The sequence below is a fragment of the Spinacia oleracea genome, chromosome 4, assembly GCF_020520425.1.
Source record: "Spinacia oleracea cultivar Varoflay chromosome 4, BTI_SOV_V1, whole genome shotgun sequence".
NCBI classification, from domain to species: Eukaryota; Viridiplantae; Streptophyta; class Magnoliopsida; order Caryophyllales; family Amaranthaceae; genus Spinacia; species Spinacia oleracea.
Window position 1 is genome coordinate 87,861,169 of NC_079490.1, and position 14,058 is coordinate 87,875,226.

The 14,058-nt window shown below is 38.5% G+C and overlaps 1 long non-coding RNA gene across 1 annotated transcript; it reads left to right on the forward strand.

Annotated features, from left to right (window-relative positions):
• Positions 1–539: 539 nt before the first annotated feature.
• Positions 540–13,560, forward strand: LOC130459445 (uncharacterized). Its single transcript, XR_008918843.1, has 4 exons — positions 540–885; positions 990–1,101; positions 1,758–1,822; positions 13,241–13,560. It is a non-coding gene; the product is annotated as an uncharacterized lncRNA (long non-coding RNA).
• Positions 13,561–14,058: the final 498 nt, after the last annotated feature.

Here is a 14,058-nt window from a genome sequence, read left to right on the forward strand (position 1 = left end):
TTCAGGAAAATAGCAAGACCAATGACCAATCTTGATGAAAAAGGAGACAAAATTTGTTGAAGTGGAAATATCCAAAGTTATTCCCTTAGATGAGTTACGAGGGCGTAACTCGTTTTCTTTAAGGGGGTAGAATGCGATAGAAATTCGCGCTTTTTACCTATTTTTATGGTATTTTTATGCATTTTATGCATATTTGTTTTTAGCAACCTTTACATGTTGATGCAAGTAAATAGATTCTCCGCATAAGAAAATGTGTTCTTGAGTATTACAAGTAACGCTTAGTCGGCAAAAGAGTGCACAAGAGTGGCACAAAGTACTTCTACAATAAGAATAATTTGAAAAGTTTGGAAAGATAGGTGAATTTTCGTGTCAAGTTTCGGGACGAAACTTCTTTTAAGAGGGGTAGATTGTAATCCCCCGTAATTCTATACATTGTTTATATATTTTTTTACGCATATTTAATATATTTAAATACAATTTGCGGATTTTAGAAATGAATATCTAATTAAAATATAATTATTTTATTACATTTTGAATATTTTAATGATTTATGAAATCAAAATTTAATTTTGAATTTTACGCTAAAACGGAATTCGGATTTTGAAATCACGTTCGATTGAAATTGGAAAACAATCCCAACCATTTTGGATTCATCAACCTAAATCCTACTCCTAGCCCAATTGGGCAAAGCCCAAACCAATAAACCCAACACAATACTCCCTTCCCCTTTTTCCTAATTCACGTGAAACTAGAAAAAAAAAAAAAAAAAAAAAGAGAACCCTTTCCCCTATTCACGTAACTGCTCCTCCTCAACAATCCCCTCCTTGCTGCCGCCGCTCACACCGCCGGACCCTCCTGCACGTCACCGGAATCTTGTCGACGCCGGTAACTCTCATCCTCTTCTCCGTCGTTCCTTTTTCTTCCTCTGTTTTCGTTCTTTCTCTTCCCCTCTGTTTTTCGTGCTTCCCTTAACCCTTCGCGTGTTGCAGCAACCTGATTCGCGCAGCCACCGCCAAGTCGCGCCACCGTGTGCCGCCGTGCCCAGCCCCTGCCGCGAGCCACCTCCGTCCGCCGGCTCTCTCTCTCCTCCTTCTTGAATTGGTTACTTTCTTAAACCCTAAGTAACTAATTATTTTAAATTAAAGTTTGTTAATTTAGATTATGTTCTTGATATTAAATTTATGATTTTTATGGTTTGAACATGATTTTTAGATTTGGGTTGAGATTAAAAACGAATTAATTTTCAGTTTTGATTAATTAAAATTAAGTTAGGGCTTAATCATGATTTATTAATTTGAATTATGTTTTCTTGAATTAAAGTTATGGGTTTTGTGATTTAAATTATAAATTTAAGATTATATGAATTTTATAATAAAGTTATTAATTTTCAGATTATCTAATTACATTGAAATATTGGTTTTGATTGTTTAAAGTATGAAATTCAAGGTTTTTATGATTATTAATCATGGTAGGTTGAGTATGGATTATTGAATTGGTTGTTTTGAGATACTAGGAACGTAGATTGACCTTGGTGAAGCTTTTAAATGAATTTACATTGCTGAAAATTTAAAGTACGATGTTTGCAAAAAGTTTTCAACGAATTTCAATCACTAGTTCAATAATTATGATGCTAGGAAAGCAAATGTTTAAGTTTGATATTGGGGAAAGTTCTAAATATGTTTAGGATGCATTTAGAATGCTTTATTATGGTTGCCAATGATTAGAAATTGATTGGGATTACTTGTTGGTTGTTTTAGGCGGAGAATTCTCTTTAGGCGACTTTTGAAAGTGTTAAAGTGGCCTATCAGTTTGTTTACACAAGGTACGTACATACCTGTGTGCTTGGAATGTGTGCTAATTGTTGAAACCATGTTGAATTGTTGATGAACTTGGTTATGTTAATGTTGTTGATGAACTTAGTCAGGTCAAAATTGCATGTTTGATAATGTTGGATGAACATATTAAACCTTTATTGCATTTTGAGGATTATAACATGTTAGTATGGAAGGTTGATGCAAATATGTTTGATTGGGAACACTAGATTATTTAGTATATAATTCAGATCAGTTAATTGTTGTTCCCTTTTAGCTTTTCACAACTTTATGAGGGCGGAGGACCTTATTTAGTAAGTTGAAACCTTATACCCATATACAGGGGTTGATCAGTATTAAAGAAAAGATTGGAGTTAATTGGAATGAGTCTTGTTTGATGCCTTTTGTTAGGTTATGATACATATGACATTACATAGATCATGCGGAAACAACCATTAACCCAGGACAACATATTATTTACACATAATCATATAGCATAATTTAGATGCATACTCTTTGTTGCGTGCCCTCCCTAGCTGCGCCCGAACCGAACAAGAACAAGTCTTTAGGACTCCAAGTGTCGTCCCTCCGTAGATAGTCCACAGCACGTCCGGATCCGCCTTAAGATTGACCAACTAGAATCGCCCTTAAGGTACTAGAAAATTTCGGCACTTTTATGAGCAAGATGTGTGTTTTAATTTTCTCAAAAAACTCACTTTTGAATACTTTTAAACTTCTTATAAATTGTGAGCCCTAGCCTCATATTTATAGGGGTATGGAAAGGGAATCGAAATCCTATTCAGATACAAATTAATTAAACCTAGAATCCTACAAGAACTCTAATTTAATTAATTTATCAAATAGAATTAGGAATTTAATCATTAACCGAACTCTGCATGTTTTAGGAAACGTGCACGAACACAAACACTTGCACACACACGCACGGCTGCCACGATGGGCCCCATGCGTGCGCGCGAGCAGCAGCCCACGCAGCGCCCGCGCGCGCTGTGCGCGCTGCGCGTGCTGTGCGCGCTGCGCAGCCTGCTGGGCCTGGCCTTGCGCTGGGCCTGGCGTGGCTGTTTGTGCGGCGCGCTTGGCTTGCTGGGCGATGGCCTGGCTTCGTGCTGGGCCTCGTCCGGCATGCCTCGTCCGATGCTTATTCGTACGATGCGCTTCCGATTAAATTTTCTGATTCCGGAATTCATTTCCGATACGAACAATATTTAATATTTCCGATTCCGGAATTAATTTCCGTTTCGAACAAATATTTAATATTTCCGTTTCCGGAATTATTTTCCGATTCCGGTAATATTTCTGATTCTGACAATATTTCCGTTTCCGGCAATATTTCCGATTCTGGCAATATTTCCATTTCCGATAATATTTTCCGATACGTACCATGTTTCCGTTTCCGGCAACATCTACGACTTGGATAATATTTATATTTCCGATACGATCCATATTTCCGTTTCCGGCAATATCATCGTTTCCGGAGTATTCATTTCTTGCCTGTGACGATCTTAGCTCCCACTGAAACCAAGATCCGTCGGTTCCGAATATTCATAGATGGAGTATTTAATGCCATTAAATACTTGATCCGTTTACGTACTATTTGTGTGACCCTACGGGTTCAGTCAAGAGTAAGCTGTGGATTAATATCATTAATTCCACTTGAACTGAAGCGGCCTCTAGCTAGGCATTCAGCTCACTTGATCTCACTGAATTATTAACTTGTTAATTAATACTGAACCGCATTTATTAGACTTAACATAGAATGCATACTTGGACCAAGGGCATTATTTCCTTCAGTCTCCCACTTGTCCTTAGGGACAAGTGTGCATTTCCTAATTCCTTTGTCGCTCGATGCTTGCTCTTGAACATAAGGTAAGAGTTGTCATCCTTATTACGTCCAGAGGTGTTCCTCGGTTTCAGAGTTCAACTGATCAAATAAACAGATAATCATAGCCTATGATTCATCCGAGCACGGCCATGCATTTCACAGTTTCTAGCTCTCCGAGTGGCCTTGTACAACTTTTAAGCATCTCATCCCGACTTATGGGAGGACAATCCCAATCTTGCGATCTTGAGATTAGACTTCGTTTGATAGGTGATTACCTGAGCGTTGCCTTTATAGCCTCCTTTTACGGTGCGACGGTTGGTCAACGTCAAAGCAACCAGTTCTCAAACAAGTAATCTCAAATCACTCAGGTATTGAGGATTTAGTGTCTAATAATTTAATGAAATTTACTCATGACAGATTTTCATCTCTTACAGTAAAGTTTCATAGGTCTTGTCCGATACTAGTCTTCCCAAAGTAAGTATCTATGCAAATGATTATGACATTGCCATGTCCACATAGTTCAAGAAACAGAACTACTAGTCATCTTGCATTCTAATCGTCTAACGTTTTCTATGCGTCCAATTTTATAGAAAACTCCGATTAGGGACCATTTTCAACCTTTGACATTCAAGTTCACTTGATAGACATTTCTTAGTCACAGGACTGGTCCTGACAGTCTATCTTGAATATATCGTCAAATTGAAGGGACTCATCATTTAATAAACCACAAATTAAATGGAAAAATGAATTCTTTTCATTTATTGTGAATGATTAACCAATAATGTTTTACAAAGATTTAAACTCTAAAACTTTAAAACATTAAACAGAGACATCAAAGCCATTCTCCAATATGCTTGATTCCCATAGCTGCAGTGTGCGAGTTGTGCTTCGCCTGCGACAGAGGTTTAGTTAATGGATCTGATATGTTGTCATCAGTTCCAATTTTGCTTATCTCGACTTCTTTTCTTTCAACGAACTCTCGTAGAAGGTGAAATCTACGAAGTACATGCTTGACTCTCTGGTGGTGTCTAGGCTCTTTTGCCTGTGCAATAGCTCCGTTATTATCACAATACAGGGCTATTGGTCCTTTAATGGAGGGGACTACACCAAGTTCTCCTATGAACTTCCTTAGCCATATAGCTTCCTTTGCTGCTTCATGTGCAGCAATGTACTCCGCTTCAGTTGTAGAATCCGCAATGGTGCTTTGCTTAGCACTTTTCCAGCTTACTGCTCCTCCGTTGAGGCAGAAGACAAACCCAGACTGTGATCTAAAATCATCTTTGTCGGTTTGGAAACTTGCGTCCGTATAGCCTTTAACAATTAATTCATCATCTCCACCATAGACCAGGAAGTCATCTTTGTGCCTTTTCAGGTACTTCAGAATATTCTTGGCAGCAGTCCAATGCGCCTCTCCTGGGTCTGACTGGTATCTGCTCGTAGCACTGAGTGCGTACGCAACATCCGGGCGTGTACATATCATAGCATACATTATTGAACCAATCAATGATGCATATGGAATCCCATTCATTCGTCTACGCTCATCAAGTGTTTTTGGGCACTGAGTCTTGCTTAGAGTCATTCCATGAGATATGGGTAGGTAGCCTCGCTTGGAGTCCGCCATCTTGAACCTATCAAGCACCTTATTGATATAAGTGCTTTGACTAAGTCCAATCATCTTTTTAGATCTATCTCTGTAAATCTTGATCCCCAATATGTACTGTGCTTCTCCTAGATCCTTCATCGAAAAACATTTCCCAAGCCAAATCTTGACAGAGTTCAACATAGGAATGTCATTTCCGATAAGCAATATGTCGTCGACATATAATACTAGGAAAGCAATTTTGCTCCCACTGACCTTCTTGTATACACAAGATTCGTCCGCGTTCTTGATGAAACCAAAGTCACTGACTGCTTCATCAAAACGTATATTCCAGCTCCTGGATGCCTGCTTCAATCCGTAGATTGACTTCTTTAGCTTGCATACCTTTTTAGCATTCTTTGGATCCTCAAAACCTTCAGGCTGTGTCATAAACACAGTTTCTGTTAAAACGCCGTTTAAGAAAGCAGTTTTGACATCCATCTGCCATATTTCGTAATCGTAATATGCAGCGATTGCTAACATTATTCGAATAGACTTTAGCATTGCAACTGGTGAAAAGGTTTCATCGTAATCCACACCGTGGACTTGCCTGTAACCTTTTGCAACCAATCTAGCTTTGAAAACTTCAAGTTTCCCATCCTTGTCCTTTTTCAGTTTGAAAACCCATTTGCTTCCAATGGCTTGGTAGCCATCTGGCAAATCGACCAAATCCCATACTTGGTTTTCAGACATGGAGTCTAATTCAGATTGCATGGCTTCTTGCCACTGCTTGGAGCTAGGGCTCGTCATAGCTTGCTTGTAAGTCGCAGGTTCATCACTTTCAAGTAATAGAACGTCATAACTCTCGTTCGTCAAAATACCTAAGTACCTTTCCGGTTGAGATCTATATCTTTGCGATCTACGCGGGGTAACATTTCTAGATTGACCATGATTCTCACCAGATTCTTCTAAAGATCTCTGAGTTTCATCCTGAATGTCATCTTGAGCATTCTCTAGAGTTTGTTGTTCGACTCGAATTTCTTCGAGGTCTACTTTTCTCCCACTTGTCATTTTGGAAATGTGATCCTTCTCCAAAAAGACACCATCTCGAGCAACAAACACTTTGTTCTCAGATGTATTGTAGAAGTAATACCCCTTTGTTTCCTTTGGATAGCCCACAAGGATACATTTGTCAGATTTTGGATGAAGTTTGTCTGAAATTAATCGTTTGACGTATACTTCACATCCCCAAATCTTAAGAAAAGACACATTTGGAGGCTTTCCAAACCATAATTCGTATGGAGTCTTTTCGACAGCTTTAGACGGAGCTCTATTTATAGTGAGTGCAGCTGTATTTAGTGCATGTCCCCAAAATTCTAATGGAAGTTCGGCCTGACCCATCATTGACCTGACCATGTCTAGCAAGGTTCTGTTCCTCCATTCTGACACACCGTTCCATTGTGGTGTTCCAGGAGGAGTCAATTCTGATAGAATTCCACATTCTTTCAGATGGTCATCAAATTCATAGCTCAGATATTCACCGCCTCTATCAGACCGCAGTACCTTAATCTTCTTGCCTAATTGATTCTCTACTTCACTCTGAAATTCCTTGAATTTGTCAAAGGATTCAGACTTATGCTTCATTAGGTAGACATAACCATACCTACTGAAGTCATCAGTGAAAGTGATAAAGTAGCTGAAACCACCTCTAGCATTTGTACTCATTGGTCCACATACATCTGTATGGATTAAACCCAATAGTTCATTTGCTCTTTCTCCATCTTTAGAGAAAGGTTGCTTTGTCATTTTGCCAAGTAAACATGATTCGCATTTACCATAATCCTCTAAGTCAAATGGTTCTAGAATTCCTTCCTTTTGAAGTCTTTCTAAGCGTTTCAAGTTTATATGGCCTAATCGACAATGCCACAGATAGGTGAGATCTGAATCATCCTTTTTGGCCTTTTTGGTATTTATGTTATATACTTGTTTGTCGTGATCTAATAAATAAAGTCCATTGACTAATCTAGCAGATCCATAAAACATCTCTTTAAAATAAAACGAACAACTATTGTCTTTTATTAAAAAGGAAAATCCCTTAGCATCTAAGCAAGAAACTGAAATGATGTTTTTAGTAAGACTTGGAACATGGAAACATTCTTCCAGTTCCAAAACTAGCCCGGAGGGCAACGACAAATAGTAAGTTCCTACGGCTAATGCAGCAATCCGTGCTCCATTTCCCACTCGTAGGTCGACTTCACCCTTGCTTAACTTTCTACTTCTTCTTAGTCCCTGTGGATTGGAACATAAGTGTGAGCCACAACCTGTATCTAATACCCAAGAAGTTGAATTAGCAAGTATACAGTCTATAACGAAAATACCTGAAGATGGAACGACTGTTCCGTTCTTCTGATCTTCCTTTAGCTTCAAGCAATCTCTCTTCCAATGCCCCTTCTTCTTGCAGTAGAAGCATTCGGATTCAGAAGTGGGTTGACTGACCTTCCTCTTTGCAGATTTGGCGCCAGTTTGCTTAGTTGGGCTGGCCTTGTTGCCACCTTTCTTAGCATTCCTCTTCTTTCCAGATTTCTTGAACTTGCCCCCACGCACCATAAGCACATCCTGCTTATCACTTTTGAGCGTCTTTTCAGCGGTCTTCAGCATACCATGAAGCTCAGTGAGCGTTTTGTCCAGACTATTCATACTGTAGTTCAGTTTGAACTGATCATACCCGCTATGAAGAGAATGGAGGATGGTGTCTATAGCCATTTCCTGAGAAAATTGCTGATCCAGCCGACTCATATTCTCAATGAGTCCAATCATTTTGAGAACATGTGGACTTACGGGCTCGCCTTTCTTAAGTTTGGTCTCAAGAATTTGCCTATGAGTCTCGAATCTTTCGACTCGAGCCAGATCTTGGAACATGTTCTTCAACTCACTGATGATTGTGAAAGCATCTGAGTTGATGAACGTTTTCTGCAGATCCGCACTCATGGTGGCGAGCATTAGACATTTCACATCCTTGTTGGCATCAATCCAACGATTGAGGGCTGCCTGAGTGACCCCGTCGCCTGCAGCTTCGGGCATCGCCTCATCCAGGACATACTCCTTTTCTTCCTGCATAAGAACTATTTGCAAGTTCCTTTGCCAGTCAAGGAAGTTTTTCCCGTTCAACTTCTCCTTTTCGAGAATTGATCGAATGTTGAATGAATTGTTGTTTGCCATATTAAAAACTACAATTGAAAAGAATAAACAAATAAATAACCATTCACAGTTTCTCTTAATAAACTTAAATTCTAGCATACATGCATAATTCAATGTTTATTAAGCATTTTATTCAAGTTATGTGTTCCGGCAGGTGTGAATAAAATGATTCCAAGATCCTAAAATCATTGAAGAACTAAGCACAGTTTGTCGACTTAATCCTAGAACATCTTAGGTAAGCAAAAGCCTTTTGCTAATAGTCTAGAAACTATTCTTGGTTGATAGGTACGTCTAAGAACTTATTAGGTAAACCTATCGAATTTGCCACGACATAAAAGGACTCCTTACTTATATCGTTGAGTTTCACCAAAACTAACATGTACTCACAATTATTTGTGTACCTTGCCCCTTTAGGACCAATAAGTAACACCTCGCTGAGCGAAAACTATTACTAGATTGATGTAAAGGATATCCAAGCAAGTGTATATTTTGGCATGGCACCTTTTAACTCAATTTTTAAGTTTGGAACTTAAGGCTTTTACTATGTTGGTTAGATTTTAAGTGAACTAAAATCCTTAATCATGCAACATAATCAAGCTTTTGATCTCATGCATTTTAAGACATATTTAAAACAATAAATAACTTAAAACATGCATAAGATAAATGTGATCTAGTATGGCCCGACTTCATCTTGAAGCTTTGACTTCAAAGTCCGTCTTGAAAATCTCCGTGGGAGGCACCATTTTCTTCAAATAGGATAAGCTATAACTAATTACAACTATTTGATGGTTCGCAGACCATATTTGAATTGAAAAATAACTTTGGTACTTTAGACCAATTACATTCAAATTAATGGTACGCAGACCATATTTTCTATCCTATTTGGGCCATACTAGTCACTTCATAACCTGCAAAACAGTACATATACAATATATACCATTCACCCATTCATTATCATGAATGGCCCACATAGCTGGTTAGTAAAACACTTTATGCATCACGTAAACATCTGCAGCAATTAATCAAGGGCACCAATAATCTACCAATTATTCAGTCCTTATTAATTCTAATCAAGTTGTTTTAACCTTAAGGATTTGTAGACCTAATCAAGAGTTTATGACTAAAATACGCTCCCACTTAAACCAATAAATTTATATGCTTTACTAATTTTAAACATAAAAATGTATTTCTAGTCTAACCGGAAACATACAAATTTAATTAAAATTTAAAGCTCATATAAATTTATAATTGAATCCAAAAAGTTTAATTTAATTTCAGTCGTTATTTAAATTAATTCATGATTTTAATTTTAGTAAAATAATTAGAATAAATAACATTTATTATAATTACAATATTCAAAATTAAAATCCAAGAAAATAATTTAAATTATTAATTTTAAAATTAATTAAAATTACGTGAACTGAAATTTTCAAATTAAACATTCAAAACGATCTTTAATCGTAACGCAAACACCCTACGCGTTGCATGCCCATGGGCCGCACGCACACAGCCATTGTTGGCCATGTGCGCGCAGCCCATGCGCTCGTCGCATAGCTGCTGCATCCCCATCGCAAGCCTCCGCACGCATTGGTGCTCGCTGCGCGCGCCAGCGCTCATCGCACGCGAGCTATCGCTCGCAGTGCGCGCGCGACATCGCTCGCTGGGCGCGCGACATCGCTCGCTGGGCGGGCGACATCGCTCGCTGTGCGCGCGAGCAATGCTGGCTGTGCGCGCGAGTCCTCGCTCGTTGTGCGCGCGAGCAATGCTGGGCGCAGCGCTCGTGGCACGCGAGCTTGCGATCGCTGCGCGCGAGGCTGCGCGCTCTTGTGCGAGGCAGCGCGCGTTGTGGCGCAGCTCGCTTGCTGCCCACACGCGACTGCCTTGGCTCGCCCTTCGCCCATGCCCATTCGTCCATTGCTCGTGGCACACGACACAAGGCAGGGCTGCTGCCTTGTGCTCGTGCACTACGCCCTTGCTCATTGCATTCGTGCCGCACGGGCGACGAGCTCCCTTGCTCGTCGTCGCATGCCCGCATTATACAACACCCCTTAAGGGTAACACGAAGCGTCCATTGCTTCGTGCGTGCAAGTTTTATGAACGAATCGCATAAAAATTTAAAATTTATATTTAAAATTAATGACAAATTAATAAATAATATTAATTTCATAATTTTAGGGCGAAAAATCGAAAATTTATTATCCAATTGATTTCCGATTGTTATGGATTCAAGTCTAGGTCATAAAAATTTAAAATTTATCATAAATTTACAATTTTTATGGTGGTTTTTAATCATAGGTTTCTAATTAAATTACAATTAATTATGAAAATCAAATTAATTCTAAATTATTCTAATTTTCAACAAATTAATCATAATTACATATTAGATTGCATAATTAACAAGACTAGGCATTCAAACTTGTTAAACATATGCAGTAGGTCAATAAAAAATTCAAGATTTATCAACAAGAATCGCAAATATTTAATTTAACATCTTAAATTTACGAAATTTTGCATTCGAAAAACTAAAACCTTCGAAAAGTCATAGTTAGGCTTCGAATTTGAGAATTCTGGGTTCGGCAGAAAAATACTATTTTTGTCAAAATTTTAGAATGCCTTTTACATGCGGAATTGACACAAAAATCACTCAATTCGGATGAGTAACGAAGAAACTGCCGAAAAACTGCGTACGTATAATTAAATAAACGCAATTTGCAATTAATTAACAATTACGAAAATTAATCACCCCTTTTAATTCTTGCAAATTTGTAATATTTAACCATGTTCATGCAATTTAGATTATGAAAATAATAAGGGGCTCGTGATACCACTGTTAGGTTATGATACATATGACATTACATAGATCATGCGGAAACAACCATTAACCCAGGACAACATATTATTTACACATAATCATATAGCATAATTTAGATGCATACTCTTTGTTGCGTGCCCTCCCTAGCTGCGCCCGAACCGAACAAGAACAAGTCTTTAGGACTCCAAGTGTCGTCCCTCCGTAGATAGTCCACAGCACGTCCGGATCCGCCTTAAGATTGACCAACTAGAATCGCCCTTAAGGTACTAGAAAATTTCGGCACTTTTATGAGCAAGATGTGTGTTTTAATTTTCTCAAAAAACTCACTTTTGAATACTTTTAAACTTCTTATAAATTGTGAGCCCTAGCCTCATATTTATAGGGGTATGGAAAGGGAATCGAAATCCTATTCAGATACAAATTAATTAAACCTAGAATCCTACAAGAACTCTAATTTAATTAATTTATCAAATAGAATTAGGAATTTAATCATTAACCGAACTCTGCATGTTTTAGGAAACGTGCACGAACACAAACACTTGCACACACACGCACGGCTGCCACGATGGGCCCCATGCGTGCGCGCGAGCAGCAGCCCACGCAGCGCCCGCGCGCGCTGCGCGCTGCGCGTGCTGTGCGCGCTGCGCAGCCTGCTGGGCCTGGCCTTGCGCTGGGCCTGGCGTGGCTGTTTGTGCGGCGCGCTTGGCTTGCTGGGCGATGGCCTGGCTTCGTGCTGGGCCTCGTCCGGCAGGCCTCGTCCGATGCTTATTCGTACGATGCGCTTCCGATTAAATTTTCCGATTCCGGAATTCATTTCCGATACGAACAATATTTAATATTTCCGATTCCGGAATTAATTTCCGTTTCGAACAAATATTTAATATTTCCGTTTCCGGAATTATTTTCCGATTCCGGTAATATTTCCGATTCTGACAATATTTCCGTTTCCGGCAATATTTCCGATTCTGGCAATATTTCCATTTCCGATAATATTTTCCGATACGTACCATGTTTCCGTTTCCGGCAACATCTACGACTTGGATAATATTTATATTTCCGATACGATCCATATTTCCGTTTCCGGCAATATCATCGTTTCCGGAGTATTCATTTCTTGCCTATGACGATCTTAGCTCCCACTGAAACCAAGATCCGTCGGTTCCGAATATTCATAGATGGAGTATTTAATGCCATTAAATACTTGATCCGTTTACGTACTATTTGTGTGACCCTACGGGTTCAGTCAAGAGTAAGCTGTGGATTAATATCATTAATTCCACTTGAACTGAAGCGGCCTCTAGCTAGGCATTCAGCTCACTTGATCTCACTGAATTATTAACTTGTTAATTAATACTGAACCGCATTTATTAGACTTAACATAGAATGCATACTTGGACCAAGGGCATTATTTCCTTCACCTTTGTGATCACTTACTCAATTCCAAGATAAAAACAGTTGTAAATAAATGTGAGTTGCATGCCTTATGTGATTGTTGAGTCATAACAGGGTGTCAATTTGTAAATCATGTAAAGTGAAACTGAGTAGCAATAGCTTTAGACTGTGCACGTCTAAAGTGACGGACAAACAGGAGTTGGGGTTCATGGTGGTAGCCCATGGCCTTTCATTCGGACCGGATTGATCACCGCGTCCTATTTTCAGTCAAACGTTCCTCGATATCGCAGGTCACTGAGGTTACGGAGTCGCGCCCGTACCTCGTCTTCCTTAGTGAAGACTTCTAGCTAGAAAACTCGGTCCATTGCCTATTTCAATTAAAATAATATTATTGTTATAAAAGTCTATTCCAGTCTAGCCTAGTCTAGTTAAGTATGGTCGTCAGATTATCATGCTTTGTCTGCCCTTAATTATGTTTAATAGTATCATGTTAGGATTATTATTGCTTTAGTATGTAGTACTCAGCTTTGCTGATTACGTGCTTTGTTTGTGTGTGTTGATCATGGCTATGCCTATTGATCCTGTGATGACCCATCTTTGGTGAGCAGTCTCTAAGGATCAATAAGCGTTGCCCATCTACAGGTTTGAAGATGATGCATCATTGGGATCGGGATTAGAGAGCTTGTAGTTATATTTGTTTTATTAAGTGATTTGGGTTGTTAACTTGGATTTGAAAGTTGTCGTACTATTCGTATTTCCTTATTTCCGTTAATTGGTTTTGGACTTAATATGTAATCGATTATTTATGAACCTAAAAGTTAGTTTTATGTTTTCCGCTGCAAAATTCTGAATAAGCCGTTACGTTTTCACACGGGCGATAATACTTTGACAATTCTCTATAGTTATATTTATAAAAGGGTTGTTTTAGAAAAAGGGAATTGTCGGGGTGTTACACAAAGAGGGAGAAGAAGTTTAAGAGCGGACTTGGGAAAAATCTCAACTTTTGGTGTGAGGAATGATGAATGAAGTAGGGGGTATTTATAGGTGTAGGATTAGGGTTAGGGTTAGAATGGAACCCTAAAAGGTATAGCTGTGGTTAGTGTTTAAGCTATGATAGGATTCTGAATTTAGTCATGATTTTGGTGATATTCGGTTTAGAGTAAAATTGTTTAAAGTAGAAATACAAAAGATAAAATTACAAAATTTTAACAGAGGCTTGAATAATTATTTAGAAGATATCCTGAAATTTTCAGAATTTATCTCCAAGAATTCGAACTTTGAAAATTTTGAATTGGAAAACTCTTAAATTCCAATTTTAATAGAATTATCTTATTTTCCCAAAATAAATCAAAAATATATTCTCATAAATATCATATACTATAAAACTGATTTTATAAAATACTAAACATAATTTTCGGATGTATAA